This window comes from Camellia sinensis, chromosome 12 (genome assembly GCF_055761805.1).
Source record: "Camellia sinensis isolate YWXY chromosome 12, ASM5576180v1, whole genome shotgun sequence".
Lineage (NCBI taxonomy): Eukaryota > Viridiplantae > Streptophyta > Magnoliopsida > Ericales > Theaceae > Camellia > Camellia sinensis.
This window is the reverse complement of record NC_138972.1, coordinates 136,068,933-136,075,200: the sequence shown is the minus strand read 5'-3', so window position 1 is coordinate 136,075,200 and position 6,268 is coordinate 136,068,933.

The following is a 6,268-nucleotide window of genomic DNA, read 5'->3' as shown; positions in this document are numbered from 1 at the left end:
CGCCTTCGTCATGAGATCCAAAATCTCATCGATAATCAGACGATAGCTCCACCTTCAGACTCCAATGACCAAACATCTCCTGCCTACCTCAATATCATCCATATACTGCCATCCACCTATGACCCCAGCATATACATCACCCCGGTCCATCTACCCAAGCCTGAGGTGTTTATCCCAGAAAGCATGGACTTATGCATGATGGGTGCACCTGAACCTCAACCATCTCAAACCTGTGAACCCATTACTTCTGAGTTGATGGGAATGATTAAAGATCTTCAAAGAACTGTGACAGATCTGGCCTCCGGGACATTGGCTCCATCATCGACCACACCACATACCGGGAACTTCATGTCAAAAGGCTCCCCGATCTTGGGACGGGCTGCATTTGAGGAAGGCCAATCCCTTGGCAAAGTGGAGGCGAGTGGAAAGAACAAGGTAGGGGCGGGCATGGATCCCCATGAAAATCTCCTGTTCGCTGTTAAGGCTTTGAAAGCCGAGGGACTGAACAAAGAGCAAGTCCTCGCAGTTGTTGCAAAAGCTGTGGATGACACTTTTGCTACTCAAGTTGGGGGCAGTCTGAATCAAAGAGAACATCGGGAGAAGGTCGGTCATACCAGAGACGATCCTGTTATATCTAATCCTTCACTCGGAAGAGATCGGCAAACCAGGCCAGCACCTGCCAATCCCTTTGCTGGTGCGCCCAGTAAAAATCCACAAGCCTTGAAGTACTAACCCCGAGGTCGGAGGGTCTTCCATGCCCTCTATATGCCTTTGTCCAAAGCTCTCCAAATCCTTGTTGGACAAGGCCATCTCAAACCCCTTGAGCCTCGGCCTCTCCTGAACCCTCTTCCGACTACACATGATGCTACCCAGTACTGCGCGTACCATCAACAAACTGGCCATACTACTGGCGACTGCTTCCGTCTTCGCCATGAAGTACAGGATCTATGTGACAATGGGGTCATCCTCCTGCCGAGCTCAAAAAAGTCTATCGGCACTAGATCGGTGAATTTGGGGGAAAAATTTTATGTGATCGGGGGATGAACCACCTGCAGGCAGCGCTCGATTAACTCCAGACGTGGGAATGGCATGCACTGTTCTGAGCAATATGCAAATACCAGTTTTTGTGCTTTCTGACTTGGGTATTGGGTCAGTCTTGTTGTGTCGTACAGAGTCAGTCTTTTTTTACTGAGTCAATTGGGTCTGTCTTGTTATACCGAGTCAGTCCTGTTTTGTTAGAGTCAGGTGATTCCGGGGGTGTTACCTCGGGCATCACTATTTTGTTTTGTGTTTGTCTTTTTGCTTTCTTTTGAGTCTGTTTCTGTCTTGGAGCCAGTAATGCCAATAGATTTGAATGAACATCAGTGATTTTCGCATTCTTGTGTTCGCTTCTGCCTTGTGCCAATTGTGCCAGAAGTTCTGAATGAAATGGCAGTGCTTTCCACCTGCTCTTCTGTGCCTCGAACTCATTGCATTGACCTAAGTTTTTCAAAACCTTTTAAACACTGTGATGAAAACGAAGAGGAAAGAATTCCTCGGGATTTGTAAAAATTTGATCAATTGAGGGAAAGAGAGGCATGCTAAGCCCTTAATGAATGAAATCATGTTTGTTAACGTGAGTACTGAGAAGGATCCTAGCTTGATCCAGATTGGTTCTACATTGTCTTCCGCGCGAGCGATTAGTCGCTTTCTTAAAAGATTTCAAAAAAAAAAAAATGTTTTGCGTAGTCCTGCAAAGACCTGTGTGGAATTGCTCTTGAGATGGTGCAGCTTAGGATCGCTCTCAGCCTTGAGACTCGACCCCCCTTCGCTTTCCGACCTTGAACCTTAACTCAGAATGTTCAACGGTCAACCGCAATGTGAGGCCTGTTTGGCCAGATTCGAAGCAGCCCTCGACCTAGGGACAGAAAAATGTCAAATGTGCTCGGAGAGCCGAAGATGGATCATCCTGCAAATCAATGAAGACTGGCAAGAATGCCAAATCCCAGAAGAGAAGAAAGAAGAAAGTATTGTTGAAGAACAACTGAGTTCCTATCCACAACACTAGGGGCAAATTTAGCCCCCATGGGATGGATTCCTGCATCGTGAGCGAACAGCAGTCACTCTCCTGGATTTAGACGGATTCAAGATCTCAAAACCATTTGACATGGACCAAGCTACACTTTTACCCTTGAAAGGCTCGCTGGGCCGAAAACCCGGAAGGGCGACCCAGGCAAAAGTTAGAGCGAGAAAAAGAGAAAAGAAAAGAACAAAAGAGAAAAAGGCAAAAAAAGAAAAAAAAATGAAGAAAATGCAAAAAAATGAAAAAAAAATATAAAAAAAAGATGGAAAAAAAAGAAAAGAAATGAAAAAGAATTGAAGAATATAGCTCGCAAGGTTGAAAATCCGCAAAGGGCGGCCTTGGCAAAAGTTAGAGCTGAAAATGAGAGGTTAATACCCGAGTGTACCTTAACCCCGAACTACGTGAGGCTTGATTCCCATCTTTGGGATACGTAGGCAACTTCATTCTGAAGTCCAGCCGTAAAACAATGTGTCCATGTAATGGTTTTGATCATCTCTGCTTTCTCTGAATCCGAAAATTTGGTTGTGTTCATCACTCTGAGGACTGACTACAATGCGCCGCGGTGCTATCCAAACAAGGGGCAACTTTCCGTTGCCATTCAATACGCTGCGGTGCCGTTCAAACAAGGGGCGACTGTCCGTTGCCATGCAGCTCCCCTCAAACAAGGAGCAATTTTCCTTCGAATCTGAGGTTGTGCATCTCAAGAGCGGGTTCCGTGCTCATTGAGCAGTGGCCGTTTGCAAAAATAGTTTTTTGAGAATTTTTAATGAGGTTGACTAATTTTCTCTCAAAAAATATTCCATTTTTCCAAAATTGGACCATTTCTTGGACCCAAAAAAAGAAAATTGTCAGTGCTCATAACCTGACTTGTATGATTTTAAATCAGAAAATTGAACAAGCATGTTAATCGAACTCTCATTTTGGACAAAATTGTCTTAGTAGAAAGCCAAAAACAAAAAAAATGGTCGAAATGATGAACTAGGGGCACAGTTGAGTCAGGTGTTCTGTCTTTTCCCCATTGCCACAATACTTGCCAAGAAGGGCACTCTACCTGCCAGAAAAGGGCACAACTGAAGTTAACAGCAAAAGGGCTGAAAGCTCTCTCACCCTCCGAGCAACAAGGTATCAAGCCAAGTGCGAAGCACGAACTGGAATGGATCAAGATATTCCACTCTCTCATCTGGACAGATCTGATCATGTCCAAACTCCCCAGCAGAGCATCGTCAACCGATGTTAGTTGCAGATTTGCTACACACCCAGTTGTAGCACAGCCCCTCTGTGGGAGAAACTCACTAGCTGCGTACAAAAGAAGAAGAATCTAGCGGAATGCTAGGGGCAAGAGCCCACAACTTTCTGTTTATCCGTCAACCGCCCAGGGGAGGGATTTAAAATAAGAGATTGAAGAATAGAGAGGTGTGCGCTGAGAGAAAAAGTGAGGAAAGGGCTTTTTCAGAAAAACAGAGCTTGAGGGCCGAGTGATATGAGAATCACAAATGAGAAAGGGTGGGAAATAATACCCGGAGAAACTGGCTCCTCGCGTACTGAGAGGTCTGTCGTCTTTGTAACACGTCTGAGTGTTGTGTCTTTTGTTTTGTCTCGATTCTTGCTTTGAGTCAGTCCGAGTGTGTCTCGATGTGTTTAGGTTGTTTACCTTTTGTTTTCCATTATTGAGTCTTTTTCGCTGTGTTCAGTTGTAGGCTCAATACTCGGTCGAGAACTCATTTCTCAATTTCAAAAAAATCATCTTGTGCTCAGAGTGCTGTGCCATTCTCCACATTTGTGCAAAACAGGATTTGTTCTTTCATAAAACTGCAGGGTCCACCCCCGATAAGTGTGAACGGTAAAACAAGGACCTATCTGAGGCTATATAAGTTCCGGACTGCAAAGCAAAAGAAAAGAGGGAAAATTTTGAGCATCTGAGTGTGTTTCACCTTCAGAAAATTCTAAGATTGCATTCCATATGTACCTCTTCAGGCCTTGTCAGTGCTCCGAAGAATGAGTGTGCCTCTACTCCAAGCTTAAGCATGCTTCAAGTCAGAATGGCAATTAAAACAGCAGCAGATGTTATCTCTCGCCAATATGAACAGGGTGTGCCCTTTTTAAGCTGAGTGTGTTGCAAAGTCCTCTAAGAGGTAAATCAGAGGCACCAGAGTACATATTTGATGCTCCTCTACTGCATAGAATGTGAACTTTCATATACACTGTTGTTGCATGCGTGCCGCGCATCGTTATGATTCATGCATAGAATATGCTTGCTTTCGATTCCACATAGAATATGCTTTGCTTGTTTCATGCATAGAATATGCTTGCTTTCAATATTGCATAGAATGTGCTTCCATACTTGCATAGAAAATGCTTGTATCTTTTGCATGGAAAATGCCCCCATACTTGCATAGAAGATGCATTTTATCGCACTTTCTTGTGCATTTCATCTCACTCGCACTGTCTTGTGCACTTACACTTCGTATCTCACTTGCACTGTCTTGTGCATCTTGTGGTTGTATCTCACTCGCACTATCTTGTGCATTTCAAATCACTCACGCTGTTTAGCGTATCGCACTGTCTTGTGCATTTCAAATCACTCGCGCTATTTAGCGTATCGCGCTGTCTTGTGCATTTCAAAATCACTCGCGTTGTTTAGCGTATCGCACTATTTTGTGCATTTCTAATCACTCATGTTGTTTAGCGTATCGCACTGTTTTGTGCATTTCTAATCACTCGCGCTGTTTAGCGTATCGCACTGTTTTGTGCATTTCTAATCACTCGCGCTGTTTAGCGTATCACACTGTTTTGTGCATTTCTAATCATTCGCGCTATTTTGCGTACCTCAATTGCACTGTTTTGTGCAGTTTATCATTCGCGCTATTTTGCGCACCACAATCGCACTGTTTTGTGCAGTTTATCATTCGCGCTATTTTGCGCACCTCAATCGCACTGTTTTGTGCAGTTTATCATTCGCACTATCTTGTGCATTTCAAATCAATCGCGCTGTTTAGCGTATCGCACTGTTTTGTGCATTGTATCATTCGCGCTATCTTGCGCGTCCCACCTGCACTTGTTAGTGCATTACATTTCACTCGCGCTATTTTGCGCATCGCACTATTTTGTGCACATTACTTGCATTGTGCATGCATTTTATCGCGCTATCTTGCGCATCTCACCTGTACTTGTTAGTGTATTGCATCGCGCTATCTTGCGCCGTGACCATTACTTGCATTGTGCATGCATTGCATCGCACTATCTTGCGCACCTTATCTGTATCGCACTGTTTTGTGCATTCACCCTGCTCGTACTGTTTTGTACACCTTTAGCATCGCACTATTTTGTGCATCTGTTTAGCACTGTTTTGTGCATTCACTCTGCATCGCACTGTCTTGTGCATATTGTATTTTTGCATCACTTGCACTGTCTTATGCACTCTTCGGTCTAAGGAGACCTTAAATCCTGCATCATCATTCGCGTTGTTTTGCGCATCGCACTTGCATTTATTCACACCGTCTTGTGCACTTTCCGGTCTAGGAGACCTTAAATCCTCTAAAGATGCAATTCCTTTGGTGTTTGTCATGCCCGAACGACTTCTGGTGGTCTGGTATAGCCACCTGCCTGTGTTTGCGGTGAGTTCCTAAAAGACCAATTGAGACGGTGGAAACTAGAGTTCGAATGGCTTATGCCTAGAACGCAAAGGTTCGGGATTTCTGAGACTAAAGTCTGGTTTAAATACCCAGGGGTATATCCTCGGCTTGAAATCTATATGGCAGCCTCATAGATTGAGATAGCATCTGTATGCACCTCAATTCTGGATACTGATCCAACCTAGTCTATCACCCTGTTGGAGAATAGGGAAAGCTGCAACCATAGTCAGGGAGAAAAGTAGTACCTGTGGTTCAACTGAGAAGAAGCGGGAGATCCCCAGCAGCATGAGGTAAGTCATTGCCAATTGCCCCTGTGAGGTACCTTAATTTCCTAGCTATTACATTGCATTTCAATTATTACATTACAGTGCATTACATAAGTCCAATTTTCAAACCGACTTCGCGTAGCGTATAAGTCCCATCTTCAAACCGGCTTCGCGTGGCGTATAAGTCCAATTATCAAAATATTTCTGCATATCATTTTATCCTGCCCCTGAAATACGCTGGTTTGATTCCTTGCAAAAGGATACGTAGGCAGCCTGCGGGCACAACCATTTATTTATCTATATTTTGT